At 45.1% G+C, this 26,210-nt stretch overlaps 1 protein-coding gene across 6 annotated transcripts in view; it reads left to right on the plus strand.

The window, feature by feature from the left end:
• NCAM1 (neural cell adhesion molecule 1) overlaps nucleotides 1-26,210 on the plus strand; it is a 251,698-nt gene that overhangs the window by 196,744 nt on the left and 28,744 nt on the right. The gene's annotated exons all lie outside the window — the stretch shown is intronic.

Genomic DNA, 26,210 nt, shown 5'->3' on the forward strand with positions numbered 1-26,210 from the left:
ACAGACAATCTGCTTGATTAAGAACATACTGATTGCAGTTTGGAGAGAGTAAGGGGAATAAAGATTGGAGAGTCAGTATTGTTAAGATTTGTCACTAAATCTTTCCTCAGTGATTGAGTTGATAACCTTTAGAATTTAATTGCTTGAATGTTACTTCTTAATTTGCTGCATCGCTGGGGAGCGAGAAGGAGAAAGTAGATAGTAATGGAAAACCCCTGAAACAGAAAGCTTTTGCTTTTGGATGATTAATTATATATTATACTTACTATTCATTTTGGAAATTAAAAGGAATAACTATTACTGTGTTTACATGCAGAGAAATCTGTGTTAACTGTAATCTCATTGTTTGTTGAACTAAATCCATCTGGAATAAACATGGAAGGTCTCATATGGGTGGATTTAGCATACCATTCAAGGAGTAGGGTCTAGTCTGACATAGAGACCACAGCATGATTTCTTTCAAGAGACCTGATGGACGGGAATTCTGGAGTTGCATTTTAGTACTAGCCAAAACTCTGTTTTCTTGCTTAGAATTTCTGTTTGAATGTCAAAGAGATGCGGTTTTGTAATGTCTGCTGTTGTGATGATTGCGTGAGGTGTTTGTTTTTCTCACTAATCACCAGAATAAAGCAGTTTCTCCCTAACCTTGAGGAATATGGGCCCCCAGATCATTAATAGTGTAACAGATTGTGGTGCTGGAAGGATGCCTCTGGTTTGGTTCGTTGGTCGCATACTCCCCCACCCCCCCGACTCATTTTTAGCATCCCTCCTCGCTGTTTGAAAACAAACATGAGCTGCGTACTTGCCTCACATGTGCTGCTTCAGTTCAAGGCCCTTGAGCTTCTTGCTGCAGTGCAGGTGGGGCTCAAAGGGGAGCTAAAATATGTTTGTTTATGCCTTAGTTTAAAAGAACAACACTTTAATGATCCCAGACCCACGTAAGGATTAAAAATTACAAATAAATCCAGTTTAAGACAAAATAAAGGATGACACTAGTTTTCACTACTCTGTATCTGCAAAGACCCAAGTTCAGGATTTTGCTTCCCTTATAACACTTGGTCACACCCCTTACCCCTAAACCCGAGGAAGGGGACACATGTCTCTCTCCTGCTTTGTCTCTTATCAATGGAATTGACCATTGCAGGAGTTGACAGGGGCCACATTCTGCTCTCACTTACACGAGGCCTGATGCGTTGGCCATGATCTCCATAGCAATCCATGGCCATTCGTTTGGGCTCATGGTGTACAGCTGGAAAAACTTATTGAGGTAAGTGGTGTTCAGTGGAGATGCAGTGGGGAGAAATTAGTTTACATTAGAGGAACACAGGCCTTGCAAGATACAGAGCCTGTCAGTTTCCCTTTAACAGAAGGTAGCTTTGTCTTTCATTCTTCTCTCCTTATGCACAGGCCTGTCAAAAAGCCCTTACTCCAAGGGGATCCTGCCATTTCACTCTTTCCTGTTTTCCTTCCTTTGGCTGCATTTAACAAGAATTTCTTCCCTCTTTCACCTTCCTTTTTCTTTCTTTAGCAACTACTGTTGCCCCTCCCTTCCATTTCGCAGACAGTGAGTATGACGGAAGCCTTGGCTTTTCTCTGCTGTGCTCTGCATGTGTCTCGCCACCAGCTGCGGTGCAGTCTGCCTAACATCATTTCTTTTACTTGGGCGAAGACTAAACCCTCTCAGTAAAGAGACTGCGGATAGCATAAGCTGAATTCCTAAGCATTAGACAGGAAGGCAAATGGGTACTAAACCTTCCAGCCAGATGGAGGAAGAGAAGTCAATAGAAAGATGTAGAGTGAAATCATTGGGAGTTTTGCCATGGTCTTCAGTGGGACCTTTCACCCCTAGCATTTTGCATTCCATTCCCACTTTGTGGGGGTGTTCTGTTGGTGCGGTCAAAGGGTAGTTTCCAGAGCTCATTTTGGCAAAACAGATAGCAAGAGAGGTTAGCATCTTAGCCAAAAAGGGGAAATACTGAAATGATAACAGTTAATGGCTAACAGCTAAGCCTGCTGCTAAGTTGCCTCCTTGGGCTGCGGAAGGAAATAATTTCTTTCAATCCTGTTTGATCCTCTTAAATCTGCATCATCAGATTTAGGCTGCGAATCGCTCTCTCCCATCTCATTCTTGGCTCAGGTCAGCAAGACTGATGCCAGCATGAGAAAGGAGGAGGAATTAAACCCAGGCTTAGCTGCCTACACACTAGCCTGCAGCACTAGCTATGGTGCCCCATGGGGAAGACTATCAGCTCCTCTATTTTTTAAAAAAAATAAGGATGTTACATAGTGTTATAAAAAAAAAAAATCCCTCCCAACTGTGGGTCATGCTGTGGCCCCTCTGGGATTTAGAAATGGAGACTTGTTTTGTTCTGGGTCCACTGTTCCTAGCGATCCATGCAGGAGTGATGCTGGCATTTGTGCTCATGCTGTCTGCCTTTCCTCTCTGGTGTGGAGTGATGAGTGTTGTTCATAACATTTGTAAGGGGCTTTGAATCTTTCATTCCTCAAAGATGCCACCTGTGCAATATTTTATTGCTTCCTCTAAGGCCATTCTTTTTTTTTCTGGAGAGTGAAAGTGAACTCTGCCCTTGGGACCTCACCTCTTTCGATTCTGCCTCAGTTCCCAGTATGGCCATTGTCTGGAAGAAAGAGAGGGGAAGGGTATGAACAAGCAGCACAGAGGAGTTTAAAGGAGCCTGGAGGTTGTAACACAAACAGCAGAAGACAGGCCATGTTCCGTCAGAGCTGAGCTGGTTCGTGTGGCCCTGCCTTGTGGCCCAATGCTGCTTACCATATGTGTGTCAATACTTAGGTACAATAGGGAGGTAAGGCTGGAGGTTTGCCTGCTGCTGCTTTGCCACTGTCTGTCACAGCCAGCTCTGTGCAAAAGTTGTGTTTCAAACCCTGAAAGTCAGCCTGAGGTCACTGAGAGGTTTGTGATGCTCCTGAACTCACTGGCACTGGTAATATTGAGAGCAGGAGCTCAGCGGGAGTCCATAAGGGACTGGGCAGAGAACACCCAGTCACATTGCATGGGACAACAACTATAGAAGGGATAGAAAGTCTTTATTTTGGGGGAAATGAGGGCGAGGAAGAACCATCTCGGCGGGGCAGGCTATCTCATAATTGTCCACTGTGGGGTCTTTTTGCACCTTCCTCTGAAGCAGCAGGTATTTGCCAGTGTCGGAGACAGCATCCTGCACTGGAGGGTTCCTTGGCAATTCTGATGTTGGTCTAGACAGAGCCAAGTTTAGGGTGAACATGGGCTGGGTTTCAGAGAATCCCAGAGGATGATTGTTTTGGGTAGAAAACATGTGAAACTGCAGCAGCTTTGTCTGGCTCCTTTGAGATTTGGTTCGAGCTCAGAACTCTGGGGATACAAGCATCCCTGGAAACAAAGCCGTTGCGAAGGTCTGTGTGAGCCTCTGTCATCTCTAAGAACCACACAGCTGCATTCACAGTCTTACTGTTCTGAAAACAGGGAAGAGCCCCTTGTTTGTCTGTGGAATTCAGATGTTGCAGTGGGGGTGGGGAATCCTAGCACGATGCAACTTGCATAGAAACCTTTATTTAATATTTATAAATGTGGGGCATGGATTGTGTGCAGCCCTGACTGTCTCCTCCTCATTAGGCTTCATTTCTCCTTATTTCCATCCCCCACCCCATTTTTATTTTCATGCTATGCTTCACCTTTACATGTCCTGTCCTATCCTTCCTGTTTCCATAGCAACCCAGCCTCCTACCAGATCCGAAAGCACAGAGCAGATGAGTGAGTAGACGGGAACTGCTCCCCCTTGGTCCTGAGTGTTGGTTGTTACAGTGTAGATCTTCCATCATCAGCAATCAAAACACATGCCTTGTTATTTTGATGTCTTTTAAGGCTTAAGCAACAATCTGGCATTAATGGATGTGTGAGCATGAGGGTGATAAGGCCCCAGCATGTTTCTCCCCCACCCCCGCCTCCACTCCCTCATCCCAAGCATTTGTTGGAAATTGCAAACACAGAGTTTACTAGAAACACAGAGATTTTTAGTTTTTAAAAATCAAACAGTGTAAACTAACGTTTAATGAACACATCCACTCACTCCCCAAAGGATCATTTTCCGTCAAGCAATTTGAGGAGAGGGTTTGAGGGGAATCCAATCAAAACTGAAGTGGTGGTGGTGATGCAGATGAGAAGGAAGAAGATGATTCAGGATGCTGTCTACTGTCACTCCCCTTGGCGGTTTTCCCTGCACAGCCATGCTGAAGTCATCGGCTAGACCAAGAACAGCACACGGACCAAAGACCAGGAGACAGACTGTCAGAAGGGGAAGGACTGTTAGCAAATAGAACATCAGGGAGGCAGCTCATGGAATGATTTTTCTGACCATCTATACTGCATTGGAGTGGTGAAGGAAGCACAGGGAGGTAGGAGCACTTCCTCATCAGGAGGGCTGGGATTCTCCCGATGGATCAGTCTGGATACTTACATGACCCTCATCACCCTGGTATCCAAGCACCTCCAAATCATTTATGGATTTTATTCTACAAGAGGGAATACTGTCCACATTTTACACAGAGGGGAATTGAGGCACAAGCTTGAATAAACAGCTGCCACAAGATCAGTCTGTAGCTGAGCTGGAAATCCAGCCCAGGTTTCCTGAATCCTAGTTCAGTGCCCTATCCACTAGACTGCTCTTCCTCATGGGCCTAGATAGTCCAGTGACAAACCTGAGCAGAATAACAAAAACAGCTAAAAAGAACAGTATCATTAGTTGATTTTTAGACAAAAAAAACCCAAACTGCTTTACTGCACCGTGTCTGGCAGAAAGGTAAGCAACACACAGGCCACTTCACTGAACAGGGATGTCAGATGCATTTTGCACAACCCATATCTTCAGGAGCTTTGTAGCATTTCATACCAATCCAGGCAAATATTTGCAATACAATCTTGGGAGATGGGGCAAGATGATGGAGCAAAACATAGCTATATCCTCTGCAAACACTGAAGTCTCAGGCAGATGTGTGCTAGCTTGCATTGGTTTTCAGTAACACTGTGTGTGTGTGTGTGTGTGTGTGTGTGTGTGTTTGCCTGAGATGAAGCCGTGTTTATTTGCAATGGGTTGGAAGCTATGAAGCAGATATACTAAAAGCATGAAACACGCGTCTTTTTTAGGGGAGGTTGGGAGGATGTTCAGTCCAAAGCTGCGAGAAGAGGAAAAAAAAACATGCTGTGTTTCACGAGCCCTGTCTTTGGTCTTGCATATAGCATGGAATCGCCTTTTCTCTGCCAGTGAACGCAGTTAACAGTTCCTTCCTCTGTGTCTTTCCCGTGCGTGTAATGGGCAGAATTCTAATTTCCAATGCTTTTAAAGTGGGAGCTGTTCCATTTTGCAGAAGAGTATTTTTTATTCCGCTCACACTGTTTCCCTGGGGTTTTTTTGGAGGGGCGATAAGTAGTGCTACTAATGCAGTTTGTTTTTTTTCTTGCAGGAAGCAAGGGTTGATTGCAGCCCTTTCCCTAATTTCTGGACTCAGATACAGTTAGGAGATACAATTCCCTGTCAGAAATGCAAAATCTTTTAGTGTGGCTTAATAGGAACATGGCTTGTTTCAGATGAAATATGCAAAATGTTAGTTTGTGTTGAACATTTTTCATCCCAAAAAATTAAAAATATAGAGATAAAGTCTCTGTTTTTTACCGTGAATGGGAGTTCAGCTTTTTAGATGTGTGCAGAATCCTGCCTCTTACTGCCCCATTGTCGTTAGTTTATTCAGTTCATTTATGTAAAGAGCAGAGGGGTTCCCTTCCACGCTGAGCCGTTCTACAGCATGTTACGGTGCTGTGTTCAAAGACCAGAAAAATCCCACCTTGGCAACAGCCATTCCAGAGCTTGGCGCCATTTTCTTACTGTTAATGCTGGTACAGCAGCGCAAGTATTGCCCTAACGTTTTTTCAAACAGAGACTGGGTGAAATTAAAGGCCAACCAGTTGTGAGAATAGCTACTTAATACCCCTAGTCCTAAAGGCAGAACAGGAAAACGAACAGGGGGCCTTATCCAAAGCCTCCCAAAGTCACTTTGCTGTTGACTACAGTGGACTTTGGATGAGGCCAGATGTTTTGGAGTTTATTTTGTGCAGGATATGGAGCATATGGGAGGAGATTTTCAGAATCACCTAAGGGATTTAAGAGCATGTCTCCACTGACTTACAATGAGACTTAGACTTTAATTCCCTTAGGCATGTTTGAAAATCTGCCCAGTAGTGTCTCATCTGGTGGTTGTACCCCTCTGTGATCACAGTCACCTGCAGTAGTTGCAATCCATAGGAATAATGGGGTGAGATCAATGGGAATCTGGAACTTCCCTACAACTGTGGAATTCCCTTCCAGAAGAACTGAGAATGACCGCTAAGCTTGCCACCGTCAGGCTGCAATGCAAGACCCAGGAATGTGCCGTAATAACACACACACATATGAGATAATGAGGGCTCGAGACCCCATGATTGAAAATACTTTGGGCAGTCAATCTGCTTAGCTCCATCCTGTGTGATGCAGACATGGCCATAGTGACCCATGTATCCATGACCTCCAGATTCTCACTACATACTCTACCTGGAAATGAAAGATCAGACTCCAAAAGAATTCCATCTGGTGCAGAGAACACAGCCATGGCTGGAGCAATCATCCCGTTCTCTGATCACCTGGTTGACTGCCCACCAAGTACATGATAAAGGTCAAGGTTCTAGTCTTGGGGTAAAATTTTCAGAAATGCCTAAGCGACTTGGGATCCTACATCCCCATGGCTCTCAATAAGACTTATTCTCCTAAGACGTCAGGGCATTTTTTAAAATATTATCCTCAAATAAAGTTCTCACTAGGCAGGTTGTGGTCTGATCTCTGAGGCTACTTCTCCTGTCCATGACCAAACCATCCACAGTAATTGTAGTACAAAAGAATAATAAGGTGAGATGATAGGGAATTTGGAAACATACCCTCCTCAGCAGCTGTCCTACAGCCATGGAACTCCCTTCTAGAAGAACCAGCAGTGACCACTAAGCTCCCCACCTCCTTCATGAAATGCAAGACCTGTGAATTTGTCATAATAATTAATACATATACTTGTAATTTGTAAGCAAAACCTCTTCTTTCAGAAGACAGGCAGAGGAGTGTATCTGTAGTCTGCCCACTTGGATTTCTGTAATTGTGAGCATGGCATAATTACATAGTGTGACAGGATCAGGCCAGATGGCTACAGGAGAGTGATCCTATTGGGATCCAGGAAGTGGGCGGGCAAAGCTCGCCCACTGCTAAAGGATCCCCCCCCAGCCTAAGGGGGGGATCCACAGGACCTGGAAACCAAATGATTACGTGGGACAACTAATGAAGAACAGGAACGGGAGTGCAGTCAAAGGGTCAAAAGAAGGGAACCGGACGGGGACACCGAGCAGAGGACCCCGGACAGCGCCCACCGCACCTCAAAGGCGTCAAGGGAGTCGGTGGACGCCGCCCAGAGGAACTCTGCCCGGAGGCATGAACGGACGGAGGATCGGAAATAGGCCCCGCAGTCGCAGGAGACTCCATCGGCCAACCTCCTCACCCTGGTTTTATAGATGGCCACTTTAGCCAGGGCCAGGAGGAGGTTGACCAGGAGGTCCCGCGACTTAGTGGGGCCACGGACAGGGAGTGCGTAGATAAGAAGGTGAGGAGAAAAGTGCAACCAAAACTTTAATAAAATATCGGTGAGGAGCCGGGATAGGGGCTGCAACCTGGCGCACTCCAGATAGACGTGCGCCAGGGTTTCCCTCACGCCGCAAAAGGGGCAGGTGTCCGGGATTGGGGTAAACCACGCCAAGTAGACGCCCGTGCTCACGGCCCTGTGTAGGAGCCGCCAACTGATATCCCCGGCGGGCCTCGGGACTAAGGTGGAATAGAGGCTGGCCCACCGGGGCTCCTCACCCTCTAGGGGTGGCAGGAGATCCCGCCACTTTGTGTCAGGGCAGGGCGCGAGGGTGAGGGCATGAAGGGTGTGGAGCACGAGCGTGTAGAGATGTTGTTTTGGCGCGGTCTGGAACCGGACTGGCTGCAGCTCGTGCAGCCGGGCTACAGGAGAGTGATAGAAGGCAGATATATTAGCCTCTAGGTGAGGCAACAGGGAAGGTTCCAGAACAGTAAGGAACTTTCTGGAAACAATTAAGACAGACAGGCTGATTAGAACACCTGCAGCCAATCAAGAAGCTGCTAGAATCAATTAAGGCAGGCTAATCAGGGCACCTGAGTTTAAAAAGGAGCTCACTTCAGTTTGTGGCGTGCGTGTGAGGAGCTGGGAGCAAGAGGCACTAGGAGCTGAGAGTGAGAACGCGTACTGTTGGAGGACTGAGGAGTACAAGCATTATCAGACACCAGGAGGACGGTCCTATGGTGAGGATAAAGAAGGTGTTGGGAGGAGGCCATGGAGAAGTAGCCCAGGGAGTTGTAGCTGTCGCACAGCTGTTCCAGGAGGCACTCTAGACAGCTGCATTCCACAGGGCCCTGGGCTGGAATCCAGAGTAGAGGACGGGCCCGGGTTCCCCCCAAGCCTCCCAACTCCTGGTCAGACACAGGAGGAGTTGACCTGGACTGTGGGTTCACGAAAACGACCAAACTGAGAGCTGCCGAGAATCTCCGAGGCGAGCAAATCCTCCAATAAGCGCTAGACCCACCAAGGTAGAGGAGGAACTTTGTCACAACTGGTGTGAGAAGTGGGATATGGTGTACACAGTGTGGTGGAAGGAGGAGGGTGTTTTAAAAAAAAAAAAAAAAAAAAAAAAAAAAAAGGCGGGGCGAGGGGGTTTCTTTCTCACCACAATGGAGGAGGGAGTGCGGGCACTGATACAAGCCACGGCTGCCCAGCAGGAGGCTTCCTGTATCCAGGCAGCCGCCCAACAGGAGGCAGTGCGGCTGCAGCAAGAGACTAATTACCTGCTGATGGACCAGGCTGCTCAAGACCGGGCTATGTTGCGGGAACTGGTAAACCAGGTAAAGGCCCTTACAGAGCTGAACCGCGGCCATGATGGGACGCAGATCGTGCGGGCCAGCAATTGGCCGCAGAAAATGATGCGGGAGGATGATGTAGAGGCATACCTCCTGGCCTTTGAGAGGACAGCCCTGCAGGATGCTTGGCCCCGAGAACAGTGGTCTGGCATCCTCGCTCCATTCCTGTGTGGGGAGGCCCAGAAGGCCTACTATGATTTGCCTGGAGAGGCTGTGGCAGACTACTGCCAGCTGAAAGCAGAGATCCTGGCCAAATCTGGGGTAAAGACCGCAGTGCGGGCCCAGCGATATCATGAGTGGAGGTACCAGGAAAACAAAACCCCATGGTCCCAATTATATGACCTCATCCATCTCACACAAAAGTGGTTACGAACTGAGTCCCGGAGTCTGGAGGAAATATGAGAGGTTCTTGTCATCAACTGGTACATGAGAGGACAACTGCCAGACCTTCACACCTGGGTAAGCCAGAACGAACCCTCCACCTGCGACGAGGTTGTCGCGCTGGTAGAAAGGCAAAGGATGGCGAGGGAGCTGACCCGACCAGTTAAGGAAGAAGCACCCCGGGTTAAACTAGCAGCACCAAGCCCTAGAGCTCAGGTGACTGGGCCACCAGGAGAACCCAGGTGGAAAAAGAGAGGGGCTGAAGGCCCACCAGAAGCCACAAAGAGTCGGATCACTGAGGGGGAAGAGGATTGTGATGTTAGACTGCCCAAACCAAGAGACCAGGGAACGCCTAGGGCTCCATACAGATGTTACGCCTGCAGGGAGTGGGGACACATAGCTGCACAGTGTCCCAATGCTGAGGAGCCTATGCAGTGTAACCTGGGGATCTGGGCAGACCTATGCTCCCTAATCCACCTTGTGGGGGGTCTCACTAACCCAACATATGTACACCAGACCAGTGAAGCTAAATGGAGTGGAGACCACAGCACTGGTTGATTCAGGGAGTGCTATCATGCTTGTCTCTGGGAAGCTCGTGAAGTGTAGTCAGCTGCTGTGGGCTAAGTGTGCGGGGATAACATGCGTCCATGGGACAGTTGGTTATTACCCCACCATCCCAGTAAAAATCAAGATTCAGGGGAAGACTACTGAGGTAGCAGTAGGTGTAGTCCCTAAACTCCCATACCCAGTGCTTATAGGGAGGGACTTCCCAGGGTTTGGAGACTCACTCCTGGTAGAGGAATTGGAGAAAGGGGGAAGCCCTGAAGTTAGTGAGGCATCCACAATAGACTGTCAACCCCCAGTCTTCTCTGAAATATCCCCAGATTTGTTCTCCACTCCCAGACTGGGTAGAAAGTTGAAAAGGGAAAGGAGGGCAGCTAAGGCCTTGGGAACCCGAATACTGGCCCAAAGCCAGAGGGTTGCTCTCGTAGGGAGGCGGACCCGAGCAGCTGAAAAGGAGGCCACCCAGGAGGGAGAAGCACCCGAGTCTGACCCACACCCTAACGCCTCTGAACCAGTAGAGGCAACAGAGACTGGCCCCCTAGATCTTGGGCAGATTAGTCCCGGGAGAGGAAATTTTGGACGGGACCAGACTGAAGACCCAAGGTACGACAACATTAGGAAGGAGGTGACCGAAATAGATAGGGTCCCCGTGGAAGGAAAAACCCAGGGACCAGGACCTTACTTCATAATGAAGAAGAATCTCTTATACCGGGTTGCACCAGTACAGGGTCAGGAGGTACAGCAGATCCTAGTACCTCAAAAACACCAGAATGCTGTATTAAGTCTGGCCCATAGTCATCTTTTTGGCGGGGCATTTGGGGGTAGAGAAGACCCTGGCATGGGTCCTGCGATGATTCTTTTGGCCCGGAGTATGTGAAGAAGTGCGGAGGTAGTGTGCGTCCTGCCCGGAGTGTCAGCTGCACAGTCCCCATCCCCACTTGAGTGCACCTTGAGTACCCCTTCCCATCACAGAGGTCCCCTTTGAGCGAATAGCCATGGACCTAGTGGGACCACTGGAGAAGACAGCCCGGGGCTACCAATATGTACTTGTCATTCTGGATTATGCTACTCGCTACCCAGAAGCCGTTCCCCTGCGGAACACGGCCTCTAAAACAATAGCTAAAAAGTTGGTGCGGGTCTTTGCCCGAGTGGGGCTACCAAAGGAGATATTAACAGACCAAGGTACTCCATTTATGTCGAAGCTAATGAAGGACCTCTGTATGCTGCTCCAGAAACATAGCTTGAGAACTTCAGTCTATCATCCACAGACCGATGGGCTGGTAGAAAGGTTTAACCAAACCCTCAAGGCAATGATAAGGCAAGTGGTAAGTCGAGACTGGAAGGATTGGGACACCCTACTACCCTACCTTATGTTTGCAATCCAGGAGGTACCTCAGGCCTCAACTGGGTTTTCCCCCTTTGAATTATTATACGGACGCCACCCCTGTGGCATACTAGATATTGCAAAAGAAATCTGGGAAGAGGAACCCAATGAGGGGAGAAATATAATTGACCATGTGTTGCAGATGTGAGATCGGATAGCCTGGGTCACCCCTATTGTACGGGAACATTTTGGAAAAGGCGCAGGAGGCCCAGTGAACCCATTACAATCGTCAGGCAAAAGTCCGACAATTCCAACCAGGGGATCGGGTGATGGTGTTGGTACCCACGGCAGAAAGCAAGCTTTTGGCCCAATGGCAGGGGCCCTATGAGGTGGTTGAACCTATGGGGGAAGTAACCTACAAGGTGCGGCAGCCAGGACGCCAGAAACAAGAATAAATTTATCACATTAACCTCTTAAAGCCTTGGCACCAACGAGAGGCATGTGTAGTGGCCCAAGAGACCCTGATCAAGGGAAATAATATGCAGGAGCAGATCAGGATATCCACTGATCTGACACCAAACCAGAAGAAGGAGGTAACTGAGATGATCAACCGATACCAGTACGTATTTTCAACCAAACCAGGTCGGACCAGCGAAGCATATCACCACATTATCAGAGACCCTGGGGCAAAGGTAACTTTAAGGCCCTATCAGGTCCCAGCAGCAAAAAGGAAGGAGATCAAGGCAGAGGTGAAAAGGATGTTGGAGCTGGGAGTCATCGAAGAGTCCCACAGTCAGTGGTCAAGCCCGATTGTGTTGGTGCCCAAACCCGATGGCACCACTAGGTTTTGTAATGACTTTCGCCAGCTGAGTGAGAGATCCAAATCCGATACCCCGTACCCCGTATCGATGAGTTAGTTGACCGCCTGGGCAATGCCTGATTTTTGACCACCCTTGATTTAACAAAGGGATACTGGCAGATTCCCCTTGCCAAAGATGCAAAAGAAAAGACAGCATTCTCTACCCCAGAGGGTCTGTTTCAATATACGGTTCTTCCTTTTGGACTGCATGGGGCACCTGCCATCTTCCAGCGTCTTATGGACAAGTTCCTACAGCCCCATACCAGTTATGCAGCGGCATACCTGGATGATGATATGATTGTTCACACCCCTGACTGGGAAACCCACTTAGAAAAGGTGGAAGTGGTTCTGGACCCGCTAAGACGGGCTGGCCTCACAGCCAACTCAGCCAAGTGTGCTATAGGGCTAGCTGAGGCTAAATACTTGGCTACATTGTAGGAAGGGGCATGGGCAAGCCCCAACTAAACAAACTAGAGGCTATCCAAAATTGGCCCCGGCCGAATTGGAAAAAGCTACTCCGGGCATTCCTGGGTGTGGTGGGGTGCTACCGATGATTTATTCCCCATTTTGCTACCAGAGCGAGTCCCCTGACAGACCTGATAAAAGCCCGGGGTCCAGACATGGTGACGTGGACAGATAACACAGAGAAAGCATTCATGGATCTACGGACAACCCTCTGCAGTAACCTTGTGCTTATAACCCCAGACTTTAACAAAGAATTCATTTTACAAACAGATGCATCTGAAGTAGGATTGGGAGCTGTCCTATCGCAGATGGTCGGAGATTAAGAACACCCAATCCTCTACCTCAGCAGGAAACTCCTCCCAAGAGAGCAGAAGTATGCTGTGGTTGAAAGAGAGTGCCTAGCTGTGAAATGGGCCATGGAAACACTAGGTTATTACTTTCTGGGACGACGGTTTACCCTTGTGACTGACCATGCACTCCTCCAGTGGATGCAGTGAAATAAAGAGAAGAACGGAAGGGTGACCAGATGGCTCCTGTCCCTACAACCTTTCCAATTCACCATACAACACCGGGTTGAAAGCCACCATGGCAATGCAGATGGCTTGTCACAAGTACACTGCCTGATGTCCCAAGTTGCCCAACCCCATGGTGTTGAGTCGAGCGGGGGGGATTTGTGACAGGGTTGGACCCGATGGCTACAGGAGAGTGATAGAAGGCAGATATATTAGCCCCAGGTTGAATAGGTCCCTTTCCCCTGGGTAAGGCAACAGGGAAGGTTCCAGAACAATCAGGAACTTTCTGGAAACAATTAAGACAGGCTGATTAGAACATCTGCAGCCAATCAAGAAGCTGCTAGAATCAATTAAGGCAGGCTAATCAGGGCACCTGAGTTTAAAAAGGAGCTCACTTCAGTTTGTGGCGTGCGTGTGAGGAGCTGGGAGCAAGAGGCACTAGGAGCTGAGAGTGAGAACGCATACTGTTGGAGGACTGAGGAGTACAAGCATTATCAGACACCAGGAGGACAGTCCTATGGTGAGGATAAAGAAGGTGTTGGGAGGAGGCCATGGGGAAGTAGCCCAGGGAGTTGTAGCTGTCGCACAGCTGTTCCAGGAGGCACTCTAGACAGCTGCATTCCACAGGTCCCTGGGCTGGAACCCGGAGTAGGAGGCGGGCCTGGGTTCCCCCCAAGCCTCCCAACTCCTGGTCAGACACAGGAGGAGTTGACCTGGACTGTGGGTTCATGAAAACGGCCAAACTGAGGGCTGCCGAGAATCTCCGAGGTGAGCAAATCCTCCAATAAATGGAAGACCCACCAAGGTAGAGGAGGAACTTTGTCACAATAGAAAAAGATTATAAAAATTCTGTTGTTTTCTAACCATTGCTCCTTGCCCAAGTAGTAAAGTCCTATCGTGCCAAGTAATAGCATCGAGAAGACCAATGGCTTAATTCTCAGTTATACTAAGGCTATGCTGCAGGGTGAAGAGTAGCTTTCATGTGATTGGGAATCACCGCCCAAAGTATAATCAAAGACAGGTAAACACTTTAATGCAGACAGTAAAGTTTAAAGGGGACAATAATTTGGGCAGAGGGAACCCAAGAATAGGTTTAATGGACTCCAGTCCAGCATTCCCTCCTGTCCTGGATTCCTTCCTTGCACAATCTGTTCACTTTCCCTTCTCCATTTAGCAATGTCCATGTCTTCCTTGTGCCATACGTGTCATTAACTTTCAGTGCAAATCAGCACCTTACTCATGGACTGCCCCCATGTCATATTATCACTGGGATTTTTTGGTATGATTTTTTTGATCTAGTTCTGAGTCTTTAGGCTGGTTTCATTAGATACAGCTTATGTACTTTAGAACTGATTGTTGGACTTAGCAAGTCGTGGTTGCATTTTAGTGATTAGCAACTTCAGCCTCCAGTAATGAATGGATTTTTTTCTTATTAAGAAAGGTTTTTGTTCCTGCAGAAATCGAGGCTCAATTGATACGAGATGCTAAAGTCCATCCTTGCTAGACCATTGGCGATGACTGTTTCTGTGTCTCCTCTTGTGCCTGGGTTGTTACTGAATAACATGTCTTCCCTTTCTCTTTTCAACAGTCTTGTGGATTCCTTCTGCTGTCCAAGTTCGGGGACAACGGTCCTTCACTTCAATAATGTTTATTCGCTCCTTGACTTGGTATTAATAAGCAGTTATGCAGCTATGCCTAACACTTACTGGTGTCATAACTCAGTGTTTTCTCTGGTTTAATATTCTTCTATTTCCAGGCAATTTTACTGTCTCCCCAATGTTTCTTATATATACTGGCTAATTTTAATTTTGTTTCTGTTTTATTTAGTCTGTAATTCTGTTGTTGATTTTTTCCCTTGCCCATTGTTTACATCAGTTTTTTAATTTTTTGTATTTTCCATGTGACCTCCTCCACTTTCCTTTCAACCAATCATGTGCGTGCGTATCATGTGACTTTGTCATGTGGCTTGCATGGTGCTGATGATGTCGTCCACGCTGGTGAACAGAAGGTAAAAAACTTTGTTCTGATTGGTTGACTAGATCTCAGGGGAATTAAAAACCCCCGGCAATTAGGGACCTCTAAATTCCATTGCTCAAAATTTCTTCTGTAAACTTTTTGGAGAGATTGCTCACCACCTGTTATCTGCATGTGAAGAACTAAAAGCCAGCCATCTGCGCTGAGCTAGAAAGATAGCTTTATGTGCAGAAAACCTATGGTTTAATCTTTTGATTCATTCAGTCTGAGAACACAACAGAATCAGCTGTCTGGGAACACTGTAATCTTTGGAAGCATACTCTGGGTGAAATCCTAGCCCTATTGAAGTCAGTGGGAAATCTCCGATTGTTTTCAGTGGGGATGGGATTTTGTCCTCTGAATTTTACTTAACGCTTGTTTGAAAATATGGGCCAGATCCTCAGCTAGTGTAAAGCAGCATATTCCATATGACTGTTGCAACATTTTGTTGACCTTTCCTTTGCAAATACAATTCTGATAATGATTTTCTTTAGATGACCCTAATTTTTTTAGCTTATGAAAAGGCACAAAATAAAAAAGCCTATGAAACCCCCCCAAAAGCTAATCCATTTATAAACATAAACTAGAACTTTCTCTTATCATGAGAAAAGCATAAATGTGGCAAGAATGGAAACTGTTTTTAGAAACCTGTATTCACACACACACCCACCCACCCACCACTATAATCAGTGCCCAAGCTTTAAAGTTTGTACATCGGAAGTAATGCCATTGAAGTTATATTTTGCTGGTCATCACCTGCCAAAGTACTGTATCCTTCCTACACAATAGCTGTCACAGTCAGGAAAGGGAATTAATCCGGATCAGAGCCATTTAACAGTTACAGCAACTGGTGGTCTCCAGGAAATCAGGAAGCAAACGGTTGATCCTTGCAGTTAAGGAGATAAAATTACTTCTCATTAAAGCTCATGGCAGCCAGAAAATAATTAATTTAACATTGTGATTGTTGCAAACTCACTTAACACTCCATGCACACTGTAAAGAGAGGGGGAAACCCCTGCTTTTCTGCTTCCCTGGTAAGGCAAACAAATTGTTTGGAAACTCACAAAGCAATTGGCTCTTTACCCATTAACTCTAAATCATCTTATTGTTTTGGGACATTGCCAGGAAAGCATTTGGGCTGGGGTTTTACTAGGAAACAAAACTAACACCAGTAACCTTACCACATGCATGGAAGCAGTCCCTTCCTTTCCCCCAATGCCCCAAGCCCCTCATCCCGCTCTTAAAACTGATTGGGCGACATCCATGAGGAATGAAGACTTGGCTGTCTCGTTTTGCATGTCCTTTTGTTCTTGTTTTGTTTTTCGTTTGCTTCTCTTGTGTACATTACAGAGCCTTCTTTCCTATTCTCTTTCTCTCAACCCTAGTGTATTTACTACTCCTGATGCCTTTGATTGTGTAGATGTGGCTGCTCTGTGTTTCAAATTGTGGCAGCCTTTGTCACAATTTAGTCCCATTTACCTGGTGGCTCAGGGTAAGGAAGTGAGCTGCTCCTTTGATCACATTTTGCAAAAAATGAAATAGATAACCAGATTATAATTGTGTGTGCTGAGAAATAAAGATGCTGGATCTCGCATTAGTGCCAGATGGCTGAGTGTTTTGACTGATGATACTGGGTGCCTCAATTTTCAGGTGCCCAATTAGAGCTGTCTTAAAAGGCCTTGCTCTTCAGAGGGCAGGTATTCAGCACTTTCTGAAAATAAGACCCATTTTAGCCATTCAAGATAGAGCAATGGACTGGGACTCAGGAGATCTGGGTTCTGTTCCTACTCTGTCAGTGGCCAGCTGTATGACCTTGGGTAAGTCATGTCACCTCCCTGTGCCTCAGTTTCCCCATCCCAATAAAAAGGGGGAAATGATAGTTACCTCCCTTTGTAAAGCACTTAGAAATCTACTGATGAAAAATGCTATATAAGAGTTAGGGATTATTTACAGTGTCCCAAAGTCACTGGCCTTTTCTGAAAATCCTGACCACGTGGGTCCAACGTGAGATCAAGGAAGCACTTGATTAAAAAAAAAAAAGGCAGCCTATTTAACAAAGATATGAGGAAGCATTTTTGCAGGTTGTGGGATTCACTGCAGCAGGATATTACAGACGCTAATTATTTAGGAAGAATCAGAAAAGAATTCAAGAACGACATGACTAGGAGTGATATCTGCACTACATTAGCTATGTATAAAAGCTAAGGCTGAACCTTTATGCTTCATGATGGTGCAAATGATCAGCATCTTGGGATAGTCAAAAATGCCCCCTTCAAACATGTACAGCCCTGTTGAGTTGTCCAGATGCATTATGAAACATAAGGTGTGGGCCGCTGTGGAAGTGATAAACCAGTGTGGCTACAGCAGTGACCTGTTCTGACATGGTGGTGCCTGGAGTAAGAAAGGCAGCTGATTCACTTTAGATGTGAATGCTTTTTTGCCGTTCTTAGCAGAGCCAAGCATTGGTTTTTCTCCTTCCCAAAGTTACAGACCTGGACGCTGAAAGAAGTAGTGCAGTGCTTATGGGGATGCCCAAGATGCCCATACTGTGACATAGTTTACTCTTAACCTGTCGTGTTGTGCAGTGGCAGGATGAAATGCTGGGAAGAGCCTTGCTGGTCACAGTGTATTCGGTGCCCTGTAAACTGCTGGGCTCCCCCAGAGCTACCCAAGCTCTTCTCATATTCAACTCAGGAGAGAGCGATCAGCTGGAAATAGGACAAGCCCTGGGAAAGAGAACAAGCATCACTTCCCGTCTGCAGCTATTAATTCATCCTCACAGTTAAAGCATTTCTGGGCTTACTTCTAGTTCCACTTCTTGGAGCAGACACCCGGGGGCAAATGCAGACCTAGGATAAGCCTGCCTATCTCCGGTGATGGGCAGAGTAGCGGAGACTGATTTTAAACTTGTATGTTTTACATACCTGGGTGAAATCCAGCCCTGTCTTGTGGGGAATTAAGCACATGGGTCTTGGAAATTACTCACCATAACATGTGCAACCCCCATTTGCATGGCTAATACTCTAGCTTCTGGGCTGAAATAAAGGCTGCTGTCCCTTTATGTGTCCTTTGGAGCTATTGAATCTATATGGACACAAAGGTCTCGTCTCGTGGTTTATCTCCAGAGCTAGCACAGAACCCCTTCCCATCCTGCAGCACTGCCCCTGCAAAATCTCCCCAAAGGGCTTTCCTCCCTGGGCAGATTGTGTTTGTAAACTGATTATACAGAGCAAGTCTAACAGGCTCAATACTTTATTTAAATGACTCCCTTGAGGAATGTCCTTAAACTGGCCCATAGAGTTGTTATAAGGGAGTTTCCAATAAGGAGCCCAAAATGCACAAGCGTAAGCAAGTTTCTGAAGTATCCATAGGAGCCACAATGTAAATGGGAACTTGACTGGCATGTGTATAAACACCCCTCTAATGCACCCTTGCTTGCCAGCCCTCTTCATGTGGATGAGATGCATGTTCTGAGCATGAGTTCTTTCTAATCTTATAATGACCTTTTCTCTTCAGCTACTGACACTCTGACTCATGATAGGATTGCTGGTTCTGCCGGACTAAAGTTTTTACACTAAACTTCTTCTTTCTTTGGTTGAAACATTGTACTAACACACTTTTATTTTACAGCCCCTGTGTATGGATTACACCTGCCTTTTTGAGACAAATATGTGAAATATATATGGATAGAGATGTGAATATTTTTCACCTGGGTTTGCACTATTATGATTTTTTTGGTTTCAGACATGGTGTTGATTGTCATTGGTCATAGGCTGTAAGTACTTACATGGGGAGAACATTTCTGGTAGTAGATGGCTCTTCAGCCTAGCAGAACGAGCCCTGGCAAGATGCAGTGGCTGGAAGTTGAAACTAGACAAATTCAAATTGGAAATAATTTTAATAGGAGGGTAGTTAACCATTGGAACAGCTTCCTAATGGATATGATGGGTTCTCCATCACTTGAAATCTTTAAATCAAGATTGGACATCTTTCTAAGAGATGTTTTTTAGATCAACCACATGTTGTTGGGCTCAATGCAGGAATCACTGGGTGAAACTCTCTGGCCTGTGTTATACAGGAGGTCAGTCTAGGTGGTTCCTTCTGGCCTTCAGATCTATTCATGTATTAATATAGTCTCTTCATTGTGAGGTTATGGCGGGAGGGAATAACAGTGACGTGTGGATCTGGTGTTATCCCTGGTGTTAGCTACTGGTCCATTGATCAAGTTTGCCAAAGATGCCACAGTATGGGGACAGGACTAAGCGTTGCAGCTCATGGATATTTCAGTAGCGCCTAAATGGCTCAGTGTCCAGCATAATAAGTAGCGATAGGTGCCCCGGTTTGTTGTTGAAGCCAGTTGCTAGTCTGGAAAAGCATTTAAACTCCCTTTAAATAACAGCTTGGTTGGGCAAGACATTTGCTTCGGTCTTGGTTAATTATTGGGTAATAATCTTGGTGCAATTATTTCTGTAATAGCTTCCTTTACTTGAATCAACTCAATAATGACAAGTAGTAACCTTCCTGGTTGTGTATTCATTTAGGAATGGGGAGGGAACAAAAAAGAATTGATCAGTTAAGCTGTTGGTGTTTTCAGGATGCCCAGGAGAAGTAACTAAATATGTATTTGCTGTGAGCATTCATTTGTTTCCCTTTAATTTGCACTCTGTGTAATGGCATTCACTCTCCAAGCACTAATAATTCCTGGAGAAACCGAAGCTGAAATGAGATTTGCAAACATATGGTCTCAGGAAACTGGCAGCAATGATAACAAACCCCTTTGATTAAAATCTAGATGGCCAGTTTGGTAATCAATTCATCAAATCCTGTCCTTTTTTATGATGGGTGCATATCCAGCAGTAGTGCATAGGCCCAAACATAAGGCAGCCCTTGTGCTGTAGACCAGGGGAAACCCTGAGTGGAGTTTTAAAAAACTCTTTCTGTGTGTCATTTGCTTCAAACTGGACCAGTGATCTAGTGACTGCTCCAGGCATGGTCATCCAACTAAGCTAGGGTTCTGATTTGTTGGTGAAAAATGTCTGAATCAAAATCCAAACTGAAAAACATGAGAATGTAAGGTGAGCTCTTCCCATCAAGGGACATCCTGCAAATTCCTAGTAATTGGCTACAGTTAAACTTCCAAGTGCATTTGTATCCTAATAAAGCCTACAGGGTTATTAACCACCACGTGTTTTGGGATCTTCTAACAGAACAACGTCTGATGAGATCTGAGTTTCCTATTCAGGATGTTGGATCAGACTTTTTGGTCACACATGTTCTGTCTTTAATGCCTCAGCCTTGTCGTTCTTTGAACTTGATCCTGTGCCCAGCTCTGTACCTCCATCTGAATGTGCAACACTCCCTGTTGTTCCAGCCACGGGCCTCTCTTGAGCAGAGATTGACAATCACACCAAATTGTGGCAAAATGTTATTTTAAGATTTTCATAGCTTCAGTGGTCCGGGATCAGTCTTTTATGATTGGAACAACAGGGAGTGTTGCACATTCAGATGGAGGTACAGAGCTATGCGGGGCTCAGAGCTGGAATAGCAGGGATGCTGCAGGTTAGGAATGAGAAGAGCTGCATGTGAGAACTGCCTGCCTCTCATATATAGTGTCTGTTCTTAGTCCCTTGTGGTTTGCATTAAGACACGCTCAAATAAATAAATACTCATACCAAAAAGAGTGTTCAACATTTGTATAATTATAGTTGACAGAGATGCTTTTTCTAATGATTAGATAAAATATCTGCAAGAATTAGGGCTCCAAAAGGAGACCAGATGATAGAGTATAATTAGTCCTAGGAGTTTGCTGGGAGCCCTGCCTGCCGACTGCAGCTGAATTGTAAACTCTAATTTACAAATAATTATAGCATTGGTTTTGCTAAAATTATCCATAATGAAGTCAATCAGAGTATCTTTCCGAGAAATAGAAACATGCAGGAAATCTATAAATAAGTTCAGCTATTAAAACATTTTTAGTGAAACCATAATAGTTTGCCTGGCCCTTTACATACCCTGGCATTCTAAACCTGGGATTAGCACTACATGGATATGCAAGACATCTTCATTAATAGACACTAATTAATGGAAGACCCAATGTAAATTACCCATGAGTTTATGAATAATAAAGAGTCTAGGATAATGCCTCTCACAATGTACTTTGTTCATTTATTTTGACAACTGTAATTTATTTTCCATTATTTTTAACACCGCTTTGTAATATACTAGTAACAAATGCACTGTAATATCTTTGGCGGAAGTAATGGAAATCTTAGTACTACAAGACCTTAGAACTGCCCTCTGCTGTTAAATCTTTGCTGAGAAAAGAGAAGGGAACAGCTTTTCTGAGTGTGAATTATATGGTGTGCATGTTAGCAGTCAATGGAGCTATGATCTGAACCCTACTGAAGTCAAGGGAGAGACTCCTTTTGATTTTCATTGGCTTTGCATCAGGCCCTTTTCGAGGCTCTGCTGTTCAATGTTACAGGCCTGAGTTTTCGTGCTGCTCTCTGGTATTTTTCTTTTCTTTTTGTTCATCTTATAAATTAATCCTGGTCACAAGTATCCAAAGTAATTTAATGGCGGTAATGGCTCATCATGGGCTGAAATACTGCAGAGCAGTCAAAGGCACGTCATCAGGAGCAAATGGCAGAGCAGATGTAAATCAATTTGTCCCAAAAAGGTGGAGTACAGCATGCTGAGAGGGTTTTTATTGATTTAACCTTCCATCATTATGCTGTCCCAGGTGGCAGGCAGATTGCAGGGAGGCAATATAGAATCAGAGAGTGGTGTGGCAAAGCTAGCAAGCCAGCAATCGGACGTGGACTTGCAGTGGCAAGGGACGCGTGGGGGCTATCCGTGTAATATATTGTGGCTCAGTATCTTTAAAAGAAAGATGATTTCTAATAGCTAATATCCTGTAACCTTATGCGCAGGAATATTTAAATAATGCACATGAGAAAAAGGACATTTTAAAGGCAAATCCCACTTCTCCAGTGCTGCACTAAAGCAGAATCCCTGTGAGTATCACACCTATCTAGCTGTCCCTAGCCTCTGTTTGCCACAAGCTGGGAATGGGCGAAAGGGGATGGATCACTTGATGATTACCTGTTCTCTTCATTCCCTCTGAGGCACCCGGTATAGGCTACTGTCAGAAGACAAGATATTGGGCTAGATGGACCTTTGTTCTGACCTAGTATGGCTGTTCTTATGTAAGCACCTATATAGCCCCCACTGGTATCCAGGTGCCTCACAACATGGTTTTGGTAATTAAATATTCATGGTAAATAGGCCCAATGGCCTGTGATGGGATATTAGATGGGGTGGGATCTGAGTTACCCAGGAAAGAATTTTTTGTAGTATCTGGCTGGTGAATCTTGCCCATATGCTCAGGGTTCAGCTGACTGCCATATTTGGGGTCAGGAAGGAATTTGCCTCCAGGGCAGATTGGAAGAGGCCCTGGAGATTTTTCGCCTTCCTCTGAAGCATGGGGCACGGGGTCACTTGCTGGAAGATTTGCTGCTCCTTGAAGTCTTTAAACCACGATTTGAGGACTTCAGTAGCTCAGACATAGGTGAGAGGTTTTTCGCAGGAGTGGTGGGTGAAATTCTGTGGCCTGCGTTGTGCAGGAGGTCAGACTAGATGATCATAATGGTCCCTTCTAACCTAAATGTCTATGAATGTATTACTGTCCAAAAGACCCCATGGTGAGAACAGTTTTACAGGTGGGGCGCTAAGGCCAGGAGAGACTAACTGATTTGCCCAAACTCACTCAGGACGTTTGGCAGAGTGAGAAATTGATCCCAGCTCTTCCAAGCTGTAGGCGATCTCCCTACCCAATGGCCTATCCTTTCTCCTCCTGGTCTGAGGTCTCTAAGTCCAGTGCTCTTTCAGGCAATGGCAGCTGCAGATTTGAGATCAGATAGTTCATTAATTCTTCTGTTTTAAAATCTTTTCAAAGGTATTTAGGTGCCATAAGATGCAGATAGGCAAAGCACCAAGGTGCCTAACTCCCATTGAAAACCTGCCCGGGAGCGACTCCACAGTAAATTGCTCAATTTACAATAGGTATTCGGTTTTTTTCTTCCAGGTTCCAGCCTTGCAAGCTCAAGCTGGGATCTGAGAGTCAAGCTCAGATTTTTACTTCTCATGCATTACATCCCCAGTAACAAAAATTCTGTGAGCCACATGCCACCCTTAGCTCAGTGGGGCTGCACAGGATAACCAAGGGCAGAAATGGCACTGGAGATGGTTAATAGTTCTATTTGATGTGTGACATTGAATAAGAATCAAGCTTATTTTTTCTTAGCAGTGCTGAATCCACAAGGGTAAGAGGAGTAGAAAGTAGTTACAAACATAGGTTTATCCCAAAAGTTTTCAGGGAGAAGATCTGGTGAATAAGAAGGTGCCAATTTCACAGATCTGCTTTTCAGTGTAGACCTATACTTGGTAGCTAGTCCGTAGTGCCAGGATTCTGTTACTCTCTGGACTGACTCATCTGCCTTCATTAGTAATTCTTTAAGGAAGCAAAATCTGTGTGTACTTTATATGCATCTCTCTACAATGGCTGAGGCAAGATTTATTTTTGAGTATTTTTTAAGCCTATCTTCATGAAAATTTCCCTGCTTCCACTGGCACTTGCATCATGCATCCTTTTTATTTTTTCCTTCATGTGCCAAAGGGAACTAAGTCTGCAGAAAACATGCCATGACAAATAAGGGGGGGTTGAGGGAACACTCGTTTCTGGAGGGGATGTGCACAAAAACCCCATTGATGCAGAAGCTATGGAAAGGAGAAGACAGTGAGTGTTTTCATGGTGCATGCTTCTCAGTGAAACAATTACTGTGATGTTGTAGCTCTGCATTTGCCCGAGCTCACTTCACAAGGAGACAAAGTCCCTGCCAGTCACATTGCTTTTTCTGGAATAGATGGAAGTCTGGTTTGGTTTATCATTAAAACCTGTAGATTGACAGAATTCCATCACTTATAATATAAGGCCGTGCTAGCTCTCTTTAACATAGCATATGTTTTAATCACATTACCCAAAATTATTCACACAACAAATATTTGAGTCTTAATAGTGAGTCATTGTCATATCTTGGTACCCCACCACTGATAACTTCCAGAGTTGTCGTCCTTATGGATTTTGGATTCATGGAACTGGGAGTTGGGTCTTTAATTGTAGACTCAGACTAGCATGGAGTGGATGCCCACAAAGACATTGGGTAACACTTTCTAAATTGCCTAAGTAACATTTTCAAGAATGATTTAAGCACTCAAATTCTAAGGGGACGAGTACAGAATAGAGCCATGTCCTTTTCACTTTCAGCAAGACTGGGGATAACATTTTCTAAAGCGTTAAAGTTACTTGGGTGCCTGTAGGTTTAATTTTCAAAAGCACCCATTGACTTACATTGGGACTTAAGCACTTTTCAAAATTTTACAGTAAGTCCTGTTTTCAAATTAATTTAGGAGCCTAAATCCCATTGTCTCTCAATAAGATGAACGGTAAAATCTCCAAAAGCACCTACATCTCATTGAAAGTCAGTGGGAATTGGTCTCCCAAGTGACTGTTACTTTTAAAAATGAGACTAAGGCTTCTAAATCATTTAAGTGCTTTGGAAAATTGTATTCATTGATTTTTTTCTTCTCTTGTTGCAAAAGAGGTGGTTTGATCACAGTCTGTAAATACCTACATGGGGAACACACATTTAATAATGGGTTCTTCAGTTGAGCAGAGAAAGGTCTAACACAATCTAGTGGCTGGAAGTTGAAGCTAGACTAATTCAGATGGGAAATGAGGCATAAATTTTTAACAGAGAGCATAATTAACCATTGGAACAATTTACCAAGGATCATAGTGGTTTCTCCATCACTGGCAATTTTAAAATCAAGATTAAATGGGGTTTTTTTCCTGAAAGATCTGCTCTAGGAATTGTTTTGGAGAAGTTCTGTGACCCGTGTTATACGGGAGGTCAAACCTAAATGGTCACAATGGTGACTTCTTGCCTTAGAATCCACGAATAAGCAACAAAATAGTAGCAATGCCAGTTCCAAACAGACTTCAGGGGGTAAATAATATCAATATGAATTAGAAACAGCTGAAACCTGGAGAAATACCCAAGGGAGTATTACAGGGAATGTGTACACAGAAATCTGACTCTAGCTGCATTCTCTGTAGATGGGAGCTAGCACTTGTAACAGCATAATTAAGTCAAGTGAGTTAATTTTTGTTTCATGCAGAAGAGTTGATATTATAAAAGCACAAGGAGGAAATGTTCACTGTGTGGGGGTGGGGAAGTGTCCTCTGCAGGTCTTGTACAAATGTGATAGGCAGGAATTGACTCACCATTTGCCTTGAGAATCACAAGAACCACCACTTGTGAATGGCAGGAAATGGCCCTAGGTAAATGGAAGTCTTAGGGAGGAGATTATCCTCTTCTTGGCCTGAGCTGCAAATCAGGAGAATGTTTTCTCTTTAAAAAAAAAATTAAAAATTACTAAATTGGAGACAAGGGGGCTGATTCCCCATTGCTGGGCATCCTGTGTAGCCATTTACACCAATGTAAACTGAGTGTAAAATGCTTCTATTCTAATGCAGTAATATTTTATGCCCACTTTTCACTGCTGTACATGATAGTACAAGGTGCAGGGTGAGGGAGAATCCTGAGATTTTTTTCAAATTTGAAAAGCATTCAATGTGCAGACCCAGGAAAAATGATATAGGAGGAACATGTCTCTCAGTGGAGAGGCGAGCTAGACACTTTCAACAGAGAGGTTGCTCTGTGTGTACTTCAGAAGAGTGGCCCTGCTGGTTTGACAGATTCTCACTCACTTTGTTTTGTTGCTGTTTAACATAAGAATTTCAGAATGAAAACCTTTAAAACTGCTTCTGAGTCGCAGACACCAAGGAGCTATATTTTAAGCCCAGCTTCTGCCCTATCTCTGGTTAGCCACATGCAGAATTTCACCTGAATTTTGTAAGCACAAATACCTGCTAAAAATTCTAACCCTTGCAAATATTAGAATCTCTCAGGAGCACGGGGATGCGTTCTCACGTCTGTGTACCTGCGTTTCCATGC

The sequence above is a fragment of the Natator depressus genome, chromosome 22 (assembly GCF_965152275.1).
Source record: "Natator depressus isolate rNatDep1 chromosome 22, rNatDep2.hap1, whole genome shotgun sequence".
Classification (NCBI taxonomy): domain Eukaryota; kingdom Metazoa; phylum Chordata; order Testudines; family Cheloniidae; genus Natator; species Natator depressus.